The sequence below is a fragment of the Amblyomma maculatum genome, chromosome 10 (genome assembly GCF_055883805.1).
Source record: "Amblyomma maculatum isolate TAMU_Amacu chromosome 10, ASM5588380v1, whole genome shotgun sequence".
Lineage (NCBI taxonomy): Eukaryota > Metazoa > Arthropoda > Arachnida > Ixodida > Ixodidae > Amblyomma > Amblyomma maculatum.
Window position 1 is genome coordinate 104,439,970 of NC_139353.1, and position 26,631 is coordinate 104,466,600.

The window sequence follows — 26,631 nt, forward strand, 5'->3', positions numbered from 1 at the left end:
TGCTTATTTCACAGTAGCAATAAGGGACCGTTGACATCACAAACTGGGGAATACAGCTCTACTTGCTAGATGGGGGACAGGTGAAGGACAACACACGAATGAATGTGTCCCCGGTCTATCAAGAAGCGCCGTATTCCCCAGTATGATCAACCAACTGGCCCCCATGTTTTCATTGTTGACATTACAAAATCAATGTGAAAAGCCCTTCATTGTTTGTCAGCCAATTGCAGAAAGGCACAAAGGAAGTTTCCGAACCAGCATACAAAGAGCTTCACTTCTAATTTTTTTTTTTTTTGCAAAGTCACATTATGCGGGCCAAGCAGGAGTCTCATGGCCCTACTGCGAGGCCACTTTCCATGCGATTACCAGTTCATAGCGGGTTTGAAAAGACATATGTACTCGGATTTTTTTTTTTACACAATGAAGCAGCCGTGCTTATTTCACAGTAGCAATAAGGGACCGTTGACATCACAAACTGGGGAATACAGCTCTACTTGCTAGATGGGGGACAGGTGAAGGACAACACACGAATGAATGTGTCCCCGGTCTATCAAGTAGCGCCGTATTCCCCAGTATGATCAACCAACTGGCCCCCGTGTTTTCATTGTTGACATTACAAAATCAATGTGAAAAGCCCTTCATTGTTTGTCAGCCAATTGCAGAAAGGCTCAAAGGAAGTTTCCGAACCAGCATACAAAGAGCTTCACTTCTAATTTTTTTTTTTTGCGAAGTCACATTATGCAGGCCAAGCAGGAGTCTCATGGCCCTACTGCGAGGCCACTTTCCATGCGATTACCAGTTCATAGCGGGTTTGAAAAGACATATGTAATCAGATCTTTTTTTTACACAATGAAGCAGCCGTGCTTATTTCACAGTAGCAATAAGGGACCGTTGACATCACAAACTGGGGAATACAGCTCTACTTGCTAGATGGGGGACAGGTGAAGGACAACACACGAATGGATGTGTCCCCGGTCTATCAAGTAGCGCCGTATTCCCCAGTATGGTCAACCAACTGGCCCCCGTGTTTTCATTGTTGACATTACAAAATCAATGTGAAAAGCCCTTCATTGTTTGTCAGCCAATTGCAGAAAGGCTCAAAGGAAGTTTCCGAACCAGCATACAAAGAGCTTCACTTCTAATTTTTTTTTTTTTTTTTTTTTGCAAAGTCACATTATGCGGGCCAAGCAGGAGTCTCATGGCCCTACTGCGAGGCCACTTTCCATGCGATTACCAGTTCATAGCGGGTTTGAAAAGACATATGTACTCAGATTTTTTTTTTTTTACACAATGAAGCAGCCGTGCTTATTTCACAGTAGCAATAAGGGACCGTTGACATCACAAACTGGGGAATACAGCTCTACTTGCTAGATGGGGGACAGGTCAAGGACAAGACACGAATAAACGTGTCCTCGGTCTATCAAGTAGCGCAGTATTCCACAGTATGATCAACCAACTGACCCCCGTGTTTTCATTGTTGACATTACAAAATCAATGTGAAAAGCCCTTCATTGTTTGTCAGCCAATTGCAGAAAGGCTCAAAGGAAGTTTCCGAACCAGCATACAAAGAGCTTCACTTCTAATTTTTTTTTTTTTTGCAAAGTCACATTGTGCAGGCCAAGCAGGAGTCTCATGGCCTACTGCGAGGCCGCTTTCCATGCACTTGCCAGTTCATAGCGGGTTTGAAAAGACATATGTACTCAGATTTTTTTTTTACACAATGAAGCAGCCGTGCTTATTTCACAGTAGCAATAAGGGACCGTTGACATCACAAACTGGGGAATACAGCTCTACTTGCTAGATGGGGGACAGGTTAAGGACAAGACACGAATGAATGTGTCCCCGGTCTATCAAGTAGCGCCGTATTCCCCAGTATGATCAACCAACTGGCCCCCGTGTTTTCATTGTTGACATTACAAAATCAATGTGAAAAGCTCTTCATTGTTTGTCAGCCAATTGCAGAAAGGCACAAAGGAAGTTTCCGAACCAGCATACAAAGAGCTTCACTTCTAATTTTTTTTTTTTTTTCAAATTCACATTGTGCAGGCCAAGCAGGAGTCTCATGGCCTACTGCGAGGCCGCTTTCCATGCACTTGCCAGTTCATAGCGGGTTTGAAAAGACATATGTACTGAGATTTTTTTTTTTTACACAATGAAGCAGCCGTGCTTATTTCACAGTAGCAATAAGGGACCGTTGACATCACAAACTGGGGAATACAGCTCTACTTGCTAGATGGGGGACAGGTGAAGGACAACACACGAATGAATGTGTCCCCGGTCTATCAAGTAGCGCCGTATTCCCCAGTATGATCAACCAACTGGCCCCCATGTTTTCATTGTTGACATTACAAAATCAATGTGAAAAGCCCTTCATTGTTTGTCAGCCAATTGCAGAAAGGCACAAAGGAAGTTTCCGAACTAGCATACAAAGAGCTTCACTTCTAATTTTTTTTTTTTGTTGCGAAGTCACATTATGCAGGCCAAGCAGGAGTCTCATGGCCCTACTGCGAGGCCACTTTCCATGCGAATACCAGTTCGTAGCGGGTTTGAAAAGACATATGTACTGAGATTTTTTTTTTTACACAATGAAGCAGCCGTGCTTATTTCACAGTAGCAATAAGGGACCGTTGACATCACAAACTGGGGAATACAGCGCTACTTGCTAGATGGGGGACAGGTCAAGGACAACACACGAATGAATGTGTCCCCGGTCTATCAAGTAGCGCCGTATTCCCCAGTATGGTCAACCAACTGGCCCCCGTGTTTTCATTGTTGACATTACAAAATCAATGTGAAAAGCCCTTCATTGTTTGTCAGCCAATTGCAGAAAGGCTCAAAGGAAGTTTCCGAACCAGCATACAAAGAGCTTCACTTCTAATTTTTTTTTTTTTTGCAAAGTCACATTATGCGGGCCAAGCAGGAGTCTCATGGCCCTACTGCGAGGCCACTTTCCATGCGATTACCAGTTCATAGCGGGTTTGAAAAGACATATGTACTCAGATTTTTTTTTTTTACACAATGAAGCAGCCGTGCTTATTTCACAGTAGCAATAAGGGACCGTTGACATCACAAACTGGGGAATACAGCGCTACTTGCTAGATGGGTTCAGGTGAAGGACAACACACGAATGAATGTGTCCCCGGTCTATCAAGTAGCGCCGTATTCCCCAGTATGATCAACCAACTGGCCCCCGTGTTTTCATTGTTGACATTACAAAATCAATGTGAAAAGCCCTTCATTGTTTGTCAGCCAATTGCAGAAAGGCTCAAAGGAAGTTTCCGAACCAGCATACAAAGAGCTTCACTTCTAATTTTTTTTTTTTGCAAAGTCACATTATGCAGGCCAAGCAGGAGTCTCACTGCCTACTGCGAGGCCGGTTTCCATGCACTTGCCAGTTCATAGCGGGTTTGAAAAGACATATGTACTCAGATTTTTTTTTTACACAATGAAGCAGCCGTGCTTATTTCACAGTAGCAATAAGGGACCGTTGACATCACAAACTGGGGAATACAGCGCTACTTGCTAGATGGGGGACAGGTGAAGGACAACACACGAATGAATGTGTCCTCGGTCTATCAAGGAGCGCAGTATTCCACAGTATGATCAACCAACTGGCCCCCGTGTTTTCATTGTTGACATTACAAAATCAATGTGAAAAGCCCTTCATTGTTTGTCAGCCAATTGCAGAAAGGCTCAAAGGAAGTTTCCGAACCAGCATACAAAGAGCATCACTTCTAATTTTTTTTTTTTGCAAAGTCACATTATGCAGGCCAAGCAGGAGTCTCATGGCCCTACTGCGAGGCCACTTTCCATGCGATTACCAGTTCATAGCGGGTTTGAAAAGACATGTACTCAGATTTTTTTTTTTACACAATGAAGCAGCCGTGCTTATTTCACAGTAGCAATAAGGGACCGTTGACATCACAAACTGGCGAATACAGCTCTACTTGCTAGATGGGGGACAGGTCAAGGACAAGACACGAATGAACGTGTCCTCGGTCTATCAAGTAGCGCAGTATTCCACAGTATGATCAAACAACTGGCCCCCGTGTTTTCATTGTTGACATTACAAAATCAATGTGAAAAGCCCTTCATTGTTTGTCAGCCAATTGCAGAAAGGCTCAAAGGAAGTTTCCGAACCAGCATACAAAGAGCTTCACTTCTATTTTTTTTTTTTTTTGTTGTTGCGAAGTCACATTATGCAGGCCAAGCAGGAGTCTCATGGCCCTACTGCGAGGCCTCTTTCCATGCGATTACCAGTTCATAGCGGGTTTGAAAAGACATATGTACTGAGATTTTTTTTTTTTTTTACACAATGAAGCAGCCGTGCTTATTTCACAGTAGCAATAAGGGACCGTTGACATCACAAACTGGGGAATACAGCGCTACTTGCTAGATGGGGGACAGGTCAAGGACAAGACACGAATGAACGTGTCCTCGGTCTATCAAGTAGCGCAGTATTCCACAGTATGATCAACCAACTGGCCCCCGTGTTTTCATTGTTGACATTACAAAATCAATGTGAAAAGCCCTTCATTGTTTGTCAGCCAATTGCAGAAAGGCTCAAAGGAAGTTTCCGAACCAGCATACAAAGAGCTTCACTTCTAATTTTTTTTTTTTTGCAAAGTCACATTATGCAGGCCAAGCAGGAGTCTCATGGCCCTACTGTGAGGCCACTTTCCATGCGATTACCAGTTCATAGCGGGTTTGAAAAGACATATGTGATCAGATCTTTTTTTTACACAATGAAGCAGCCGTGCTTATTTCACAGTAGCAATAAGGGACCGTTGACATCACAAACTGGGGAATACAGCTCTACTTGCTAGATGGGGGACAGGTGAAGGACAACACACGAATGAATGTGTCCCCGGTCTATCAAGTAGCGCCGTATTCCCCAGTATGGTCAACCAACTGGCCCCCGTGTTTTCATTGTTGACATTACAAAATCAATGTGAAAAGCCCTTCATTGTTTGTCAGCCAATTGCAGAAAGGCTCAAAGGAAGTTTCCGAACCAGCATACAAAGAGCTTCACTTCTATTTTTTTTTTTTTTTTTTTGCAAAGTCACATTATGCGGGCCAAGCAGGAGTCTCATGGCCCTACTGCGAGGCCACTTTCCATGCGATTACCAGTTCATAGCGGGTTTGAAAAGACATATGTACTCAGATTTTTTTTTTTACACAATGAAGCAGCCGTGCTTATTTCACAGTAGCAATAAGGGACCGTTGACATCACAAACTGGGGGATACAGCTCTACTTGCTAGATGGGGGACAGGTCAAGGACAAGACACGAATGAACGTGTCCTCGGTCTATCAAGTAGCGCAGTATTCCACAGTATGATCAACCAACTGGCCCCCGTGTTTTCATTGTTGACATTACAAAATCAATGTGAAAAGCCCTTCATTGTTTGTCAGCCAATTGCAGAAAGGCTCAAAGGAAGTTTCCGAACCAGCATACGAAGAGCTTCACTTCTAAATTTTTTTTTTTTTGCAAAGTCGCATTATGCAGGCCAAGCAGGAGTCTCATGGCCCTACTGCGAGGCCACTTTCCATGCGATTACCAGTTCATAGCGGGTTTGAAAAGACATATGTACTCAGATTTTTTTTTTTACACAAAGAAGCAGCCGTGCTTATTTCACAGTAGCAATAAGGGACCGTTGACATCACAAACTGGGGAATACAGCTCTACTTGCTAGATGGGGGACAGGTGAAGGACAACACACGAATGAATGTGTCCCCGGTCTATCAAGTAGCGCCGTATTCCCCAGTATGATCAACCAACTGGCCCCCGTGTTTTCATTGTTGACATTACAAAATCAATGTGAAAAGCCCTTCATTGTTTGTCAGCCAATTGCAGAAAGGCTCAAAGGAAGTTTCCGAACCAGCATACAAAGAGCTTCACTTCTAATTTTTTTTTTTTTTGCAAAGTCACATTATGCAGGCCAAGCAGGAGTCTCATGGCCCTACTGCGAGGCCACTTTCCATGCGATTACCAGTTCATAGCGGGTTTGAAAAGACATATGTACTCAGATTTTTTTTTTACACAATGAAGCAGCCGTGCTTATTTCACAGTAGCAATAAGGGACCGTTGACATCACAAACTGGGGAATACAGCTCTACTTGCTAGATGGGGGACAGGTCAAGGACAAGACACGAATGAACGTGTCCTCGGTCTATCAAGTAGCGCAGTATTCCCCAGTATGATCAACCAACTGGCCCCCGTGTTTTCATTGTTGACATTACAAAATCAATGTGAAAAGCCCTTCATTGTTTGTCAGCCAATTGCAGAAAGGCGCAAAGTTTCCGAACCAGCATACAAAGAGCTTCACTTCTAATTTTTTTTTTTTTTTTGCAAAGTCACATTATGCAGGCCAAGCAGGAGTCTCATGGCCCTACAGCGAGGCCACTTTCCATGCGATTACCAGTTCATAGCGGGTTTGAAAAGACATATGTACTCAGATTTTTTTTTTACACAATGAAGCAGCCGTGCTTATTTCACAGTAGCAATAAGGGACCGTTGACATCACAAACTGGGGAATACAGCTCTACTTGCTAGATGGGGGACAGGTCAAGGACAAGACACGAATGAACGTGTCCTCGGTCTATCAAGTAGCGCAGTATTCCACAGTATGATCAACCAACTGGCCCCCGTGTTTTCATTGTTGACATTACAAAATCAATGTGAAAAGCCCTTCATTGTTTGTCAGCCAATTGCAGAAAGGCTCAAAGGAAGTTTCCGAACCAGCATACAAAGAGCTTCACTTCTAATTTTTTTTTTTTTTGTTGCGAAGTCACATTATGCAGGCCAAGCAGGAGTCTCATGGCCCTACTGCGAGGCCACTTTCCATGCGATTACCAGTTCATAGCGGGTTTGAAAAGACATATGTAATCAGATCTTTTTTTTACACAATGAAGCAGCCGTGCTTATTTCACAGTAGCAATAAGGGACCGTTGACATCACAAACTGGGGAATACAGCTCTACTTGCTAGATGGGGGACAGGTCAAGGACAAGACACGAATGAACGTGTCCTCGGTCTATCAAGTAGCGCAGTATTCCACAGTATGATCAACCAACTGGCCCCCGTGTTTTCATTGTTGACATTACAAAATCAATGTGAAAAGCCCTTCATTGTTTGTCAGCCAATTGCAGAAAGGCTCAAAGGAAGTTTCCGAACCAGCATACAAAGAGCTTCACTTCTAATTTTTTTTTTTTTTTGCAAAGTCACATTATCCAGGCCAAGCAGGAGTCTCATGGCCCTACTGCGAGGCCACTTTCCATGCGATTACCAGTTCATAGCGGGTTTGAAAAGACATATGTAATCAGATCTTTTTTTTACACAATGAAGCAGCCGTGCTTATTTCACAGTAGCAATAAGGGACCGTTGACATCACAAACTGGGGAATACAGCTCTACTTGCTAGATGGGGGACAGGTCAAGGACAAGACACGAATGAACGTGTCCTCGGTCTATCAAGTAGCGCAGTATTCCACACTATGATCAACCAACTGGCCCCCGTGTTTTCATTGTTGACATTACAAAATCAATGTGAAAAGCCCTTCATTGTTTGTCAGCCAATTGCAGAAAGGCTCAAAGGAAGTTTCCGAACCAGCATACAAAGAGCTTCACTTCTAATTTTTTTTTTTTTTTTTGCAAAGTCACATTATCCAGGCCAAGCAGGAGTCTCATGGCCCTACTGCGAGGCCACTTTTCATGCGATTACCAGTTCATAGCGGGTTTGAAAAGACATATGTAATCAGATCTTTTTTTTACACAATGAAGCAGCCGTGCTTATTTCACAGTAGCAATAAGGGACCGTTGACATCACAAACTGGGGAATACAGCTCTACTTGCTAGATGGGGGACAGGTCAAGGACAAGACACGAATGAACGAGTCCTCGGTCTATCAAGTAGCGCAGTATTCCACAGTATGATCAACCAACTGGCCCCCGTGTTTTCATTGTTGACATTACAAAATCAATGTGAAAAGCCCTTCATTGTTTGTCAGCCAATTGCAGAAAGGCTCAAAGGAAGTTTCCGAACCAGCATACAAAGAGCTTCACTTCTAATTTTTCTTTTTTTTTTGTTGCGAAGTTACATTATGCAGGCCAAGCAGGAGTCTCATGGCCCTACTGCGAGGCCACTTTCCATGCGATTACCAGTTCATAGCGGGTTTGAAAAGACATATGTACTGAGATTTTTTTTTTTTTTACACAATGAAGCAGCCGTGCTTATTTCACAGTAGCAATAAGGGACCGTTGACATCACAAACTGGGGAATACAGCGCTACTTGCTAGATGGGGGACAGGTCAAGGACAAGACACGAATGAACGTGTCCTCGGTCTATCAAGTAGCGCAGTATTCCACAGTATGATCAACCAACTGGCCCCCGTGTTTTCATTGTTGACATTACAAAATCAATGTGAAAAGCCCTTCATTGTTTGTCAGCCAATTGCAGAAAGGCTCAAAGGAAGTTTCCGAACCAGCATACAAAGAGCTTCACTTCTAATTTTTTTTTTTTTGCACAGTCACATTATGCGGGCCAAGCAGGAGTCTCATGGCCCTACTGCGAGGCCACTTTCCATGCGATTACCAGTTCATAGCGGGTTTGAAAAGACATATGTACTCAGATTTTTTTTTTTACACAATGAAGCAGCCGTGCTTATTTCACAGTAGCAATAAGGGACCGTTGACATCACAAACTGGGGAATACAGCTCTACTTGCTAGATGGGGGACAGGTGAAGGATAACACACGAATGAATGTGTCCCCGGTCTATCAAGTAGCGCCGTATTCCCCAGTATGATCAACCAACTGGCCCCCGTGTTTTCATTGTTGACATTACAAAATCAATGTGAAAAGCCCTTCATTGTTTGTCAGCCAATTGCAGAAAGGCTCAAAGGAAGTTTCCGAACCAGCATACAAAGAGCTTCACTTCTAATTTTTTTTTTTTTTGCAAAGTCACATTGTGCAGGCCAAGCAGGAGTCTCATGGCCTACTGCGAGGCCGCTTTCCATGCACTTGCCAGTTCATAGCGGGTTTGAAAAGACATATGTACTGAGATTTTTTTTTTACACAATGAAGCAGCCGTGCTTATTTCACAGTAGCAATAAGGGACCGTTGACATCACAAACTGGGGAATACAGCTCTACTTGCTAGATGGGGGACAGGTCAAGGACAAGACAGGAATGAACGTGTCCTCGGTCTATCAAGTAGCGCAGTATTCCTCAGTATGATCAACCAACTGGCCCCCGTGTTTTCATTGTTGACATTACAAAATCAATGTGAAAAGCCCTTCATTGTTTGTCAGCCAATTGCAGAAAGGCTCAAAGGAAGTTTCCGAACCAGCATACAAAGAGCTTCACTTCTAATTTTTTTTTTTTTTTGCAAAGTCACATTATGCAGGCCAAGCAGGAGTCTCATGGCCCTACTGCGAGGCCACTTTCCATGCGATTACCAGTTCATAGCGGGTTTGAAAAGACATATGTACTCAGATTTTTTTTTTTACACAATGAAGCAGCCGTGCTTATTTCACAGTAGCAATAAGGGACCGTTGACATCACAAACTGGGGAATACAGCTCTACTTGCTAGATGGGGGACAGGTCAAGGACAAGACACGAATGAACGTGTCCTCGGTCTATCAAGTAGCGGAGTATTCCACAGTATGATCAACCAACTGGCCCCCGTGTTTTCATTGTTGACATTACAAAATCAATGTGAAAAGCCCTTCATTGTTTGTCAGCGAATTGCAGAAAGGCTCAAAGGAAGTTTCCGAACCAGCATACAAAGAGCTTTACTTCTAATTTTTTTTTTTTTTGCAAAGTCACATTATGCAGGCCAAGCAGGAGTCTCATGGCCCTACTGCGAGGCCACTTTCCATGCGATTACCAGTTCATAGCGGGTTTGAAAAGACATATGTACTCAGATTTTTTTTTACACAATGAAGCAGCCGTGCTTATTTCACAGTAGCAATAAGGGACCGTTGACATCACAAACTGGGGAATACAGCTCTACTTGCTAGATGGGGGACAGGTGAAGGACAACACACGAATGAATGTGTCCCCGGTCTATCAAGTAGCGCCGTATTCCCCAGTATGATCAACCAACTGGCCCCCGTGTTTTCATTGTTGACATTACAAAATCAATGTCAAAAGCCCTTCATTGTTTGTCAGCCAATTGCAGAAAGGCTCAAAGGAAGTTTCCGAACCAGCATACAAAGAGCTTCACTTCTAATTTTTTTTTTTTTTGCAAAGTCACATTATGCAGGCCAAGCAGGAGTCTCATGGCCTACTGCGAGGCCGCTTTCCATGCACTTGCCAGTTCATAGCGGGTTTGAAAAGACATATGTACTCAGATTTTTTTTTTTTTACACAATGAAGCAGCCGTGCTTATTTCACAGTAGCAATAAGGGACCGTTGACATCACAAACTGGGGAATACAGCTCTACTTGCTAGATGGGGGACAGGTGAAGGACAACACACGAATGAATGCGTCCCCGGTCTATCAAGTAGCGCCGTATTCCCCAGTATGATCAACCAACTGGCCCCCGTGTTTTCATTGTTGACATTACAAAATCAATGTGAAAAGCCCTTCATTGTTTGTCAGCCAATTGCAGAAAGGCACAAAGGAAGTTTCCGAACCAGCATACAAAGAGCTTCACTTCTAATTTTTTTTTTTTTTTTTTGCAAATTCACATTGTGCAGGCCAAGCAGGAGTCTCATGGCCTACTGCGAGGCCGCTTTCCATGCACTTGCCAGTTCATAGCGGGTTTGAAAAGACATATGTACTGAGATTTTTTTTTTTTACACAATGAAGCCGGCGTGCTTATTTCACAGTAGCAATAAGGGACCGTTGACATCACAAACTGGGGAATACAGCTCTACTTGCTAGATGGGGGACAGGTGAAGGACAACACACGAATGAATGTGTCCCCGGTCTATCAAGTAGCGCCGTATTCCCCAGTATGATCAACCAACTGGCCCCCATGTTTTCATTGTTGACATTACAAAATCAATGTGAAAAGCCCTTCATTGTTTGTCAGCCAATTGCAGAAAGGCACAAAGGAAGTTTCCGAACCAGCATACAAAGAGCTTCACTTCTAATTTTTTTTTTTTTTGTTGCGAAGTCACATTATGCAGGCCAAGCAGGAGTCTCATGGCCCTACTGCGAGGCCACTTTCCATGCGATTACCAGTTCATAGCGGGTTTGAAAAGACATATGTACTGAGATTTTTTTTTTTTTTACACAATGAAGCAGCCGTGCTTATTTCACAGTAGCAATAAGGGACCGTTGACATCACAAACTGGGGAATACAGCGCTACTTGCTAGATGGGGGACAGGTCAAGGACAAGACACGAATGAACGTGTCCTCGGTCTATCAAGTAGCGCAGTATTCCACAGTATGATCAACCAACTGGCCCCCGTGTTTTCATTGTTGACATTACAAAATCAATGTGAAAAGGCCTTCATTGTTTGTCAGCCAATTGCAGAAAGGCTCAAAGGAAGTTTCCGAACCAGCATACAAAGAGCTTCACTTCTAATTTTTTTTTTTTTTTGCAAAGTCACATTATGCAGGCCAAGCAGGAGTCTCATGGCCCTACTGCGAGGCCACTTTCCATGCGATTACCAGTTCATAGCGGGTTTGAAAAGACATATGTAATCAGATCTTTTTTTTACACAATGAAGCAGCCGTGCTTATTTCACAGTAGCAATAAGGGACCGTTGACATCACAAAGTGGGGAATACAGCTCTACTTGCTAGATGGGGGACAGGTGAAGGACAACACACGAATGAATGTGTCCCCGGTCTATCAAGTAGCGCCGTATTCCCCAGTATGGTCAACCAACTGGCCCCCGTGTTTTCATTGTTGACATTACAAAATCAATGTGAAAAGCCCTTCATTGTTTGTCAGCCAATTGCAGAAAGGCTCAAAGGAAGTTTCCGAACCAGCATACAAAGAGCTTCACTTCTAATTTTTTTTTTTTTTGCAAAGTCACATTATGCGGGCCAAGCAGGAGTCTCATGGCCCTACTGCGAGGCCACTTTCCATGCGATTACCAGTTCATAGCGGGTTTGAAAAGACATATGTACTCAGATTTTTTTTTACACAATGAAGCAGCCGTGCTTATTTCACAGTAGCAATAAGGGACCGTTGACATCACAAACTGGGGAATACAGCTCTACTTGCTAGATGGGGGACAGGTGAAGGATAACACACGAATGAATGTGTCCCCGGTCTATCAAGTAGCGCCGTATTCCCCAGTATGATCAACCAACTGGCCCCCGTGTTTTCATTGTTGACATTACAAAATCAATGTGAAAAGCCCTTCATTGTTTGTCAGCCAATTGCAGAAAGGCTCAAAGGAAGTTTCCGAACCAGCATACAAAGAGCTTCACTTCTAATTTTTTTTTTTTTTTTGCAAAGTCACATTGTGCAGGCCAAGCAGGAGTCTCATGGCCTACTGCGAGGCCGCTTTCCATGCACTTGCCAGTTCATAGCGGGTTTGAAAAGACATATGTACTGAGATTTTTTTTTTTACACAATGAAGCAGCCGTGCTTATTTCACAGTAGCAATAAGGGACCGTTGACATCACAAACTGGGGAATACAGCTCTACTTGCTAGATGGGGGACAGGTCAAGGACAAGACAGGAATGAACGTGTCCTCGGTCTATCAAGTAGCGCAGTATTCCTCAGTATGATCAACCAACTGGCCCCCGTGTTTTCATTGTTGACATTACAAAATCAATGTGAAAAGCCCTTCATTGTTTGTCAGCCAATTGCAGAAAGGCTCAAAGGAAGTTTCCGAACCAGCATACAAAGAGCTTCACTTCTAGTTTTTTTTTTTTTTTTTGCAAAGTCACATTATGCAGGCCAAGCAGGAGTCTCATGGCCCTACTGCGAGGCCACTTTCCATGCGATTACCAGTTCATAGCGGGTTTGAAAAGACATATGTACTCAGATTTTTTTTTTTACACAATGAAGCAGCCGTGCTTATTTCACAGTAGCAATAAGGGACCGTTGACATCACAAACTGGGGAATACAGCTCTACTTGCTAGATGGGGGACAGGTCAAGGACAAGACACGAATGAACGTGTCCTCGGTCTATCAAGTAGCGGAGTATTCCACAGTATGATCAACCAACTGGCCCGCGTGTTTTCATTGTTGACATTACAAAATCAATGTGAAAAGCCCTTCATTGTTTGTCAGCCAATTGCAGAAAGGCTCAAAGGAAGTTTCCGAACCAGCATACAAAGAGCTTCACTTCTAATTTTTTTTTTTTTGCAAAGTCACATTATGCAGGCCAAGCAGGAGTCTCATGGCCCTACTGCGAGGCCACTTTCCATGCGATTACCAGTTCATAGCGGGTTTGAAAAGACATGTGTACTCAGATTTTTTTTTACACAATGAAGCAGCCGTGCTTATTTCACAGTAGCAATAAGGGACCGTTGACATCACAAACTGGGGAATACAGCTCTACTTGCTAGATGGGGGACAGGTGAAGGACAACACACGAATGAATGTGTCCCCGGTCTATCAAGTAGCGCCATATTCCCCAGTATGATCAACCAACTGGCCCCCGTGTTTTCATTGTTGACATTACAAAATCAATGTCAAAAGCCCTTCATTGTTTGTCAGCCAATTGCAGAAAGGCTCAAAGGAAGTTTCCGAACCAGCATACAAAGAGCTTCACTTCTAATTTTTTTTTTTTTTTTGCAAAGTCACATTATGCAGGCCAAGCAGGAGTCTCATGGCCTACTGCGAGGCCGCTTTCCATGCACTTGCCAGTTCATAGCGGGTTTGAAAAGACATATGTACTCAGATTTTTTTTTTTTACACAATGAAGCAGCCGTGCTTATTTCACAGTAGCAATAAGGGACCGTTGACATCACACACTGGGGAATACAGCTCTACTTGCTAGATGGGGGACAGGTGAAGGACAACACACGAATGAATGCGTCCCCGGTCTATCAAGTAGCGCCGTATTCCCCAGTATGATCAACCAACTGGCCCCCGTGTTTTCATTGTTGACATTACAAAATCAATGTGAAAAGCCCTTCATTGTTTGTCAGCCAATTGCAGAAAGGCACAAAGGAAGTTTCCGAACCAGCATACAAAGAGCTTCACTTCTAATTTTTTTTTTTTTTTTTGCAAATTCACATTGTGCAGGCCAAGCAGGAGTCTCATGGCCTACTGCGAGGCCGCTTTCCATGCACTTGCCAGTTCATAGCGGGTTTGAAAAGACATATGTACTGAGATTTTTTTTTTTTACACAATGAAGCCGGCGTGCTTATTTCACAGTAGCAATAAGGGACCGTTGACATCACAAACTGGGGAATACAGCTCTACTTGCTAGATGGGGGACAGGTGAAGGACAACACACGAATGAATGTGTCCCCGGTCTATCAAGTAGCGCCGTATTCCCCAGTATGATCAACCAACTGGCCCCCATGTTTTCATTGTTGACATTACAAAATCAATGTGAAAAGCCCTTCATTGTTTGTCAGCCAATTGCAGAAAGGCACAAAGGAAGTTTCCGAACCAGCATACAAAGAGCTTCACTTCTAACTTTTTTTTTTTTGTTGCGAAGTCACATTATGCAGGCCAAGCAGGAGTCTCATGGCCCTACTGCGAGGCCACTTTCCATGCGATTACCAGTTCATAGCGGGTTTGAAAAGACATATGTACTGAGATTTTTTTTTTTTTTTTACACAATGAAGCAGCCGTGCTTATTTCACAGTAGCAATAAGGGACCGTTGACATCACAAACTGGGGAATACAGCGCTACTTGCTAGATGGGGGACAGGTCAAGGACAAGACACGAATGAACGTGTCCTCGGTCTATCAAGTAGCGCAGTATTCCACAGTATGATCAACCAACTGGCCCCCGTGTTTTCATTGTTGACATTACAAAATCAATGTGAAAAGGCCTTCATTGTTTGTCAGCCAATTGCAGAAAGGCTCAAAGGAAGTTTCCGAACCAGCATACAAAGAGCTTCACTTCTAATTTTTTTTTTTTTGCAAAGTCACATTATGCAGGCCAAGCAGGAGTCTCATGGCCCTACTGCGAGGCCACTTTCCATGCGATTACCAGTTCATAGCGGGTTTGAAAAGACATATGTAATCAGATCTTTTTTTTACACAATGAAGCAGCCGTGCTTATTTCACAGTAGCAATAAGGGACCGTTGACATCACAAAGTGGGGAATACAGCTCTACTTGCTAGATGGGGGACAGGTGAAGGACAACACACGAATGAATGTGTCCCCGGTCTATCAAGTAGCGCCGTATTCCCCAGTATGGTCAACCAACTGGCCCCCGTGTTTTCATTGTTGACATTACAAAATCAATGTGAAAAGCCCTTCATTGTTTGTCAGCCAATTGCAGAAAGGCTCAAAGGAAGTTTCCGAACCAACATACAAAGAGCTTCACTTCTAATTTTTTTTTTTTTTTTGCAAAGTCACATTATGCGGGCCAAGCAGGAGTCTCATGGCCCTACTGCGAGGCCACTTTCCATGCGATTACCAGTTCATAGCGGGTTTGAAAAGACATATGTACTCAGATTTTTTTTTTACACAATGAAGCAGCCGTGCTTATTTCACAGTAGCAATAAGGGACCGTTGACATCACAAACTGGGGAATACAGCTCTACTTGCTAGATGGGTTCAGGTGAAGGACAACACACGAATGAATGTGTCCCCGGTCTATCAAGTAGCGCCGTATTCCCCAGTATGATCAACCAACTGGCCCCCGTGTTTTCATTGTTGACATTACAAAATCAATGTGAAAAGCCCTTCATTGTTTGTCAGCCAATTGCAGAAAGGCTCAAAGGAAGTTTCCGAACCAGCATACAAAGAGCTTCACTTCTAATTTTTTTTTTTTGCAAAGTCACATTATGCAGGCCAAGCAGGAGTCTCACTGCCTACTGCGAGGCCGCTTTCCATGCACTTGCCAGTTCATAGCGGGTTTGAAAAGACATATGTACTCAGATTTTTTTTTTACACAATGAAGCAGCCGTGCTTATTTCACAGTAGCAATAAGGGACCGTTGACATCACAAACTGGGGAATACAGCGCTACTTGCTAGATGGGGGACAGGTGAAGGACAACACACGAATGAATGTGTCCTCGGTCTATCAAGTAGCGCAGTATTCCACAGTATGATCAACCAACTGGCCCCCGTGTTTTCATTGTTGACATTACAAAATCAATGTGAATAGCCCTTCATTGTTTGTCAGCCAATTGCAGAAAGGCTCAAAGGAAGTTTCCGAACCAGCATACAAAGAGCATCACTTCTAATTTTTTTTTTTTTTTTTTGCAAAGTCACATTATGCAGGCCAAGCAGGAGTCTCATGGCCCTACTGCGAGGCCACTTTCCATGCGATTACCAGTTCATAGCGGGTTTGAAAAGACCATGTACTCAGATTTTTTTTTTTTACACAATGAAGCAGCCGTGCTTATTTCACAGTAGCAATAAGGGACCGTTGACATCACAAACTGGGGAATACAGCTCTACTTGATAGATGGGGGACAGGTCAAGGACAAGACACGAATGAACGTGTCCTCGGTCTATCAAGTAGCGCAGTATTCCACAGTATGATCAAACAACTGGCCCCCGTGTTTTCATTGTTGACATTACAAAATCAATGTGAAAAGCCCTTCATTGTTTGTCAGCCAATTGCAGAAAGGCTCAAAGGAAGTTTCCGAACCAGCATACAAAGAGCTTCACTTCTAATTTTTTTTTTTTTTTTGTTGTTGCGAAGTCACATTATGCAGGCCAAGCAGGAGTCTCATGGCCCTACTGCGAGGCCACTTTCCATGCGATTACCAGTTCATAGCGGGTTTGAAAAGACATATGTACTGAGATTTTTTTTTTTTTTACACAATGAAGCAGCCGTGCATATTTCACAGTAGCAATAAGGGACCGTTGACATCACAAACTGGGGAATACAGCGCTACTTGCTAGATGGGGAACAGGTCAAGGACAAGACACGAATGAACGTGTCCTCGGTCTATCAAGTAGCGCAGTATTCCACAGTATGATCAACCAACTGGCCCCCGTGTTTTCATTGTTGACATTACAAAATCAATGTGAAAAGCCCTTCATTGTTTGTCAGCCAATTGCAGAAAGGCTCAAAGGAAGTTTCCGAACCAGCATACAAAGAGCTTCACTTCTAATTTTTTTTTTTTTTGCAAAGTCACATTATGCAGGCCAAGCAGGAGTCTCATGGCCCTACTGCGAGGCCACTTTCCATGCGATTACCAGTTCATAGCGGGTTTGAAAAGACATATGTAATCAGATCTTTTTTTTACACAATGAAGCAGCCGTGCTTATTTCACAGTAGCAATAAGGGACCGTTGACATCACAAAGTGGGGAATACAGCTCTACTTGCTAGATGGGGGACAGGTGAAGGACAACACACGAATGAATGTGTCCCCGGTCTATCAAGTAGCGCCGTATTCCCCAGTATGGTCAACCAACTGGCCCCCGTGTTTTCATTGTTGACATTACAAAATCAATGTGAAAAGCCCTTCATTGTTTGTCAGCCAATTGCAGAAAGGCTCAAAGGAAGTTTCCGAACCAGCATACAAAGAGCTTCACTTCTAATTTTTTTTTTTTTTTGCAAAGTCACATTATGCGGGCCAAGCAGGAGTCTCATGGCCCTACTGCGAGGCCACTTTCCATGCGATTACCAGTTCATAGCGGGTTTGAAAAGACATATGTACTGAGATTTTTTTTTTTTTTTACACAATGAAGCCGGCGTGCTTATTTCACAGTAGCAATAAGGGACCCTTGACATCACAAACTGGGGAATACAGCTCTACTTGCTAGATGGGGGACAGGTGAAGGACAACACACGAATGAATGTGTCCCCGGTCTATCAAGTAGCGCCGTATTCCCCAGTATGATCAACCAACTGGCCCCCATGTTTTCATTGTTGACATTACAAAATCAATGTGAAAAGCCCTTCATTGTTTGTCAGCCAATTGCAGAAAGGCACAAAGGAAGTTTCCGAACCAGCATACAAAGAGCTTCACTTCTAACTTTTTTTTTTTTTGTTGCGAAGTCACATTATGCAGGCCAAGCAGGAGTCTCATGGCCCTACTGCGAGGCCACTTTCCATGCGATTACCAGTTCATAGCGGGTTTGAAAAGACATATGTACTGAGATTTTTTTTTTTTTTTACACAATGAAGCAGCCGTGCTTATTTCACAGTAGCAATAAGGGACCGTTGACATCACAAACTGGGGAATACAGCGCTACTTGCTAGATGGGGGACAGGTCAAGGACAAGACACGAATGAACGTGTCCTCGGTCTATCAAGTAGCGCAGTATTCCACAGTATGATCAACCAACTGGCCCCCGTGTTTTCATTGTTGACATTACAAAATCAATGTGAAAAGGCCTTCATTGTTTGTCAGCCAATTGCAGAAAGGCTCAAAGGAAGTTTCCGAACCAGCATACAAAGAGCTTCACTTCTAATTTTTTTTTTTTTTGCAAAGTCACATTATGCAGGCCAAGCAGGAGTCTCATGGCCCTACTGCGAGGCCACTTTCCATGCGATTACCAGTTCATAGCGGGTTTGAAAAGACATATGTAATCAGATCTTTTTTTTACACAATGAAGCAGCCGTGCTTATTTCACAGTAGCAATAAGGGACCGTTGACATCACAAAGTGGGGAATACAGCTCTACTTGCTAGATGGGGGACAGGTGAAGGACAACACACGAATGAATGTGTCCCCGGTCTATCAAGTAGCGCCGTATTCCCCAGTATGGTCAACCAACTGGCCCCCGTGTTTTCATTGTTGACATTACAAAATCAATGTGAAAAGCCCTTCATTGTTTGTCAGCCAATTGCAGAAAGGCTCAAAGGAAGTTTCCGAACCAGCATACAAAGAGCTTCACTTCTAATTTTTTTTTTTTTTTGCAAAGTCACATTATGCGGGCCAAGCAGGAGTCTCATGGCCCTACTGCGAGGCCACTTTCCATGCGATTACCAGTTCATAGCGGGTTTGAAAAGACATATGTACTCAGATTTTTTTTTACACAATGAAGCAGCCGTGCTTATTTCACAGTAGCAATAAGGGACCGTTGACATCACAAACTGGGGAATACAGCTCTACTTGCTAGATGGGTTCAGGTGAAGGACAACACACGAATGAATGTGTCCCCGGTCTATCAAGTAGCGCCGTATTCCCCAGTATGATCAACCAACTGGCCCCCGTGTTTTCATTGTTGACATTACAAAATCAATGTGAAAAGCCCTTCATTGTTTGTCAGCCAATTGCAGAAAGGCTCAAAGGAAGTTTCCGAACCAGCATACAAAGAGCTTCACTTCTAATTTTTTTTTTTTTGCAAAGTCACATTATGCAGGCCAAGCAGGAGTCTCACTGCCTACTGCGAGGCCGCTTTCCATGCACTTGCCAGTTCATAGCGGGTTTGAAAAGACATATGTACTCAGATTTTTTTTTTACACAATGAAGCAGCCGTGCTTATTTCACAGTAGCAATAAGGGACCGTTGACATCACAAACTGGGGAATACAGCGCTACTTGCTAGATGGGGGACAGGTGAAGGACAACACACGAATGAATGTGTCCTCGGTCTATCAAGTAGCGCAGTATTCCACAGTATGATCAACCAACTGGCCCCCGTGTTTTCATTGTTGACATTACAAAATCAATGTGAATAGCCCTTCATTGTTTGTCAGCCAATTGCAGAAAGGCTCAAAGGAAGTTTCCGAACCAGCATACAAAGAGCATCACTTCTAATTTTTTATTTTTTTTTTGCAAAGTCACATTATGCAGGCCAAGCAGGAGTCTCATGGCCCTACTGCGAGGCCACTTTCCATGCGATTACCAGTTCATAGCGGGTTTGAAAAGACCATGTACTCAGATTTTTTTTTTTTACACAATGAAGCAGCCGTGCTTATTTCACAGTAGCAATAAGGGACCGTTGACATCACAAACTGGGGAATACAGCTCTACTTGATAGATGGGGGACAGGTCAAGGACAAGACACGAATGAACGTGTCCTCGGTCTATCAAGTAGCGCAGTATTCCACAGTATGATCAAACAACTGGCCCCCGTGTTTTCATTGTTGACATTACAAAATCAATGTGAAAAGCCCTTCATTGTTTGTCAGCCAATTGCAGAAAGGCTCAAAGGAAGTTTCCGAACCAGCATACAAAGAGCTTCACTTCTAATTTTTTTTTTTTTTTTGTTGTTGCGAAGTCACATTATGCAGGCCAAGCAGGAGTCTCATGGCCCTACTGCGAGGCCACTTTCCATGCGATTACCAGTTCATGGCGGGTTTGAAAAGACATATGTACTGAGATTTTTTTTTTTTTTACACAATGAAGCAGCCGTGCATATTTCACAGTAGCAATAAGGGACCGTTGACATCACAAACTGGGGAATACAGCGCTACTTGCTAGATGGGGAACAGGTCAAGGACAAGACACGAATGAACGTGTCCTCGGTCTATCAAGTAGCGCAGTATTCCACAGTATGATCAACCAACTGGCCCCCGTGTTTTCATTGTTGACATTACAAAATCAATGTGAAAAGCCCTTCATTGTTTGTCAGCCAATTGCAGAAAGGCTCAAAGGAAGTTTCCGAACCAGCATACAAAGAGCTTCACTTCTAATTTTTTTTTTTTTTTGCAAAATCACATTATGCAGGCCAAGCAGGAGTCTCATGGCCCTACTGTGAGGCCACTTTCCATGCGATTACCAGTTCATAGCGGGTTTGAAAAGACATATGTGATCAGATCTTTTTTTTACACAATGAAGCAGCCGTGCTTATTTCACAGTAGCAATAAGGGACCGTTGACATCACAAACTGGGGAATACAGCTCTACTTGCTAGATGGGGGACAGGTGAAGGACAACACACGAATGAATGTGTCCCCGGTCTATCAAGTAGCGCCGTATTCCCCAGTATGGTCAACCAACTGGCCCCCGTGTTTTCATTGTTGACATTACAAAATCGATGTGAAAAGCCCTTCATTGTTTGTCAGCTAATTGCAGAAAGGCTCAAAGGAAGTTTCCGAACCAGCATACAAAGAGCTTCACTTCTAATTTTTTTTTTTTTTGCAAAGTCACATTATGCGGGCCAAGCAGGAGTCTCATGGCCCTACTGCGAGGCCACTTTCCATGCGATTACCAGTTCATAGCGGGTTTGAAAAGACATATGTACTCAGATTTTTTTTTTTTACACAATGAAGCAGCCGTGCTTATTTCACAGTAGCAATAAGGGACCGTTGACATCACAAACTGGGGGATACAGCTCTACTTGCTAGATGGGGGACAGGTCAAGGACAAGACACGAATGAACGTGTCCTCGGTCTATCAAGTAGCGCAGTATTCCACAGTATGATCAACCAACTGGCCCCCGTGTTTTCATTGTTGACATTACAAAATCAATGTGAAAAGCCCTTCATTGTTTGTCAGCCAATTGCAGAAAGGCTCAAAGGAAGTTTCCGAACCAGCATACAAAGAGCTTCACTTCTAAATTTTTTTTTTTTTTGCAAAGTCGCATTATGCAGGCCAAGCAGGAGTCTCATGGCCCTACTGCGAGGCCACTTTCCATGCGATTACCAGTTCATAGCGGGTTTGAAAAGACATATGTACTCAGATTTTTTTTTTTACACAATGAAGCAGCCGTGCTTATTTCACAGTAGCAATAAGGGACCGTTGACATCACAAACTGGGGAATACAGCTCTACTTGCTAGATGGGGGACAGGTGAAGGACAACACACGAATGAATGTGTCCCCGGTCTATCAAGTAGCGCCGTATTCCCCAGTATGATCAACCAACTGGCCCCCGTGTTTTCATTGTTGACATTACAAAATCAATGTGAAAAGCCCTTCATTGTTTGTCAGCCAATTGCAGAAAGGCTCAAAGGAAGTTTCCGAACCAGCATACAAAGAGCTTCACTTCTAATTTTTTTTTTTTTTGCAAAGTCACATTATGCAGGCCAAGCAGGAGTCTCATGGCCCTACTGCGAGGCCACTTTCCATGCGATTACCAGTTCATAGCGGGTTTGAAAAGACATATGTACTCAGATTTTTTTTTTTACACAATGAAGCAGCCGTGCTTATTTCACAGTAGCAATAAGGGACCGTTGACATCACAAACTGGGGAATACAGCTCTAGTTGCTAGATGGGGGACAGGTCAAGGACAAGACACGAATGAACGTGTCCTCGGTCTATCAAGTAGCGCAGTATTCCCCAGTATGATCAACCAACTGGCCCCCGTGTTTTCATTGTTGACATTACAAAATCAATGTGAAAAGCCCTTCATTGTTTGTCAGCCAATTGCAGAAAGGCGCAAAGTTTCCGAACCAGCATACAAAGAGCTTCAGTTCTAATTTTTTTTTTTTTTTTGCAAAGTCACATTATGCAGGCCAAGCAGGAGTCTCATGGCCCTACAGCGAGGCCACTTTCCATGCGATTACCAGTTCATAGCGGGTTTGAAAAGACATATGTACTCAGATTTTTTTTTTTTACACAATGAAGCAGCCGTGCTTATTTCACAGTAGCAATAAGGGACCGTTGACATCACAAACTGGGGAATACAGCTCTACTTGCTAGATGGGGGACAGGTCAAGGACAAGACACGAATGAACGTGTCCTCGGTCTATCAAGTAGCGCAGTATTCCACAGTATGATCAACCAACTGGCCCACGTGTTTTCATTGTTGACATTACAAAATCAATGTGAAAAGCCCTTCATTGTTTGTCAGCCAATTGCAGAAAGGCTCAAAGGAAGTTTCCGAACCAGCATACAAAGAGCTTCACTTCTAATTTTTTTTTTTTTTGCAAAGTCACATTATGCAGGCCAAGCAGGAGTCTCATGGCCCTACTGCGAGGCCACTTTCCATGCGATTACCAGTTCATAGCGGGTTTGAAAAGACATATGTACTCAGATTTTTTTTTTACACAATGAAGCAGCCGTGCTTATTTCACAGTAGCAATAAGGGACCGTTGACATCACAAACTGGGGAATACAGCTCTACTTGCTAGATGGGGGACAGGTCAAGGACAAGACACGAATGAACGTGTCCTCGGTCTATCAAGTAGCGCAGTATTCCACAGTATGATCAACCAACTGGCCCCCGTGTTTTCATTGTTGACATTACAAAATCAATGTGAAAAGCCCTTCATTGTTTGTCAGCCAATTGCAGAAAGGCTCAAAGGAAGTTTCCGAACCAGCATACAAAGAGCTTCACTTCTAATTTTTTTTTTTTTTTTGTTGCGAAGTCACATTATGCAGGCCAAGCAGGAGTCTCATGGCCCTACTGCGAGGCCACTTTCCATGCGATTACCAGTTCATAGCGGGTTTGAAAAGACATATGTACTGAGATTTTTTTTTTTTTACACAATGAAGCAGCCGTGCTTATTTCACAGTAGCAATAAGGGACCGTTGACATCACAAACTGGGGAATACAGAGCTACTTGCTAGATGGGGGACAGGTCAAGGACAAGACACGAATGAACGTGTCCTCGGTCTATCAAGTAGCGCAGTATTCCACAGTATGATCAACCAACTGGCCCCCGTGTTTTCATTGTTGACATTACAAAATCAATGTGAAAAGCCCTTCATTGTTTGTCAGCCAATTGCAGAAAGGCTCAAAGGAAGTTTCCGAACCAGCATACAAAGAGCTTCACTTCTAATTTTTTTTTTTTTTTGCAAAGTCACATTATCCAGGCCAAGCAGGAGTCTCATGGCCCTACTGCGAGGCCACTTTCCATGCGATTACCAGTTCATAGCGGGTTTGAAAAGACATATGTAATCAGATCTTTTTTTTACACAATGAAGCAGCCGTGCTTATTTCACAGTAGCAATAAGGGACCGTTGACATCACAAACTGGGGAATACAGCTCTACTTGCTAGATGGGGGACAGGTCAAGGACAAGACACGAATGAACGTGTCCTCGGTCTATCAAGTAGCGCAGTATTTCACAGTATGATCAACCAACTGGCCCCCGTGTTTTCATTGTTGACATTACAAAATCAATGTGAAAAGCCCTTCATTGTTTGTCAGCCAATTGCAGAAAGGCTCAAAGGAAGTTTCCGAACCAGCATACAAAGAGCTTCACTTCTAATTTTTCTTTTTTTTTTTGTTGCGAAGTCACATTATGCAGGCCAAGCAGGAGTCTCATGGCCCTACTGCGAGGCCACTTTCCATGCGATTACCAGTTCATAGCGGGTTTGAAAAGACATATGTACTGAGATTTTTTTTTTTTTTACACAATGAAGCAGCCGTGCTTATTTCACAGTAGCAATAAGGGACCGTTGACATCACAAACTGGGGAATACAGAGCTACTTGCTAGATGGGGGACAGGTCAAGGACAAGACACGAATGAACGTGTCCTCGGTCTATCAAGTAGCGCAGTATTCCACAGTATGATCAACCAACTGGCCCCCGTGTTTTCATTGTTGACATTACAAAATCAATGTGAAAAGCCCTTCATTGTTTGTCAGCCAATTGCAGAAATGCTCAAAGGAAGTTTCCGAACCAGCATACAAAGAGCTTCACTTCTAATTTTTTTTTTTTTTGCAAAGTCACATTATGCAGGCCAAGCAGGAGTCTCATGGCCCTACTGTGAGGCCACTTTCCATGCGATTACCAGTTCATAGCGGGTTTGAAAAGACATATGTGATCAGATCTTTTTTTTACACAATGAAGCAGCCGTGCTTATTTCACAGTAGCAATAAGGGACCGTTGACATCACAAACTGGGGAATACAGCGCTACTTGCTAGATGGGGGACAGGTCAAGGACAAGACACGAATGAACGTGTCCTCGGTCTATCAAGTAGCGCAGCATTCCACAGTATGATCAACCAACTGGCCCCCGTGTTTTCATTGTTGACATTACAAAATCAATGTGAAAAGCCCTTCATTGTTTGTCAGCCAATTGCAGAAAGGCTCAAAGGAAGTTTCCGAACCAGCATACAAAGAGCTTCAGTTCTAATTTTTTTTTTTTTTTTTTGCAAAGTCACATTATGCGGGCCAAGCAGGAGTCTCATGGCCCTACTGCGAGGCCACTTTCCATGCGATTACCAGTTCATAGCGGGTTTGAAAAGACATATGTACTCAGATTTTTTTTTTACACAATGAAGCAGCCGTGCTTATTTCACAGTAGCAATAAGGGACCGTTGACATCACAAAGTGGGGAATACAGCTCTACTTGCTAGATGGGGGACAGGTGAAGGACAACACACGAATGAATGTGTCCCCGGTCTATCAAGTAGCGCCGTATTCCCCAGTATGGTCAACCAACTGGCCCCCGTGTTTTCATTGTTGACATTACAAAATCAATGTGAAAAGCCCTTCATTGTTTGTCAGCCAATTGCAGAAAGGCTCAAAGGAAGTTTCCGAACCAGCATACAAAGAGCTTCACTTCTAATTTTTTTTTTTTTTTTTTGCAAAGTCGCATTATGCAGGCCAAGCAGGAGTCTCATGGCCCTACTGCGAGGCCACTTTCCATGCGATTACCAGTTCATAGCGGGTTTGAAAAGACATATGTACTCAGATTTTTTTTTTTACACAATGAAGCAGCCGTGCTTATTTCACAGTAGCAATAAGGGACCGTTGACATCACAAACTGGGGAATACAGCTCTACTTGCTAGATGGGGGACAGGTGAAGGACAACACACGAATGAATGTGTCCCCGGTCTATCAAGTAGCGCCGTATTCCCCAGTATGATCAACCAACTGGCCCCCGTGTTTTCATTGTTGACATTACAAAATCAATGTGAAAAGCCCTTCATTGTTTGTCAGCCAATTGCAGAAAGGCTCAAAGGAAGTTTCCGAACCAGCATACAAAGAGCTTCACTTCTAATTTTTTTTTTTTTTTTTTTTTTTGCAAAGTCACATTATGCAGGCCAAGCAGGAGTCTCATGGCCCTACTGCGAGGCCACTTTCCATGCGATTACCAGTTCATAGCGGGTTTGAAAAGACATATGTACTCAGATTTTTTTTTTACACAATGAAGCAGCCGTGCTTATTTCACAGTAGCAATAAGGGACCGTTGACATCACAAACTGGGGAATACAGCTCTACTTGCTAGATGGGGGACAGGTCAAGGACAAGACACGAATGAACGTGTCCTCGGTCTATCAAGTAGCGCAGTATTCCCCAGTATGATCAACCAACTGGCCCCCGTGTTTTCATTGTTGACATTACAAAATCAATGTGAAAAGCCCTTCATTGTTTGTCAGCCAATTGCAGAAAGGCGCAAAGTTTCCGAACCAGCATACAAAGAGCTTCAGTTCTAATTTTTTTTTTTTTTTGCAAAGTCACATTATGCAGGCCAAGCAGGAGTCTCATGGCCCTACAGCGAGGCCACTTTCCATGCGATTACCAGTTCATAGCGGGTTTGAAAAGACATATGTACTCAGATTTTTTTTTTTACACAATGAAGCAGCCGTGCTTATTTCACAGTAGCAATAAGGGACCGTTGACATCACAAACTGGGGAATACAGCTCTACTTGCTAGATGGGGGACAGGTCAAGGACAAGACACGAATGAACGTGTCCTCGGTCTATCAAGTAGCGCAGTATTTCACAGTATGATCAACCAACTGGCCCCCGTGTTTTCATTGTTGACATTACAAAA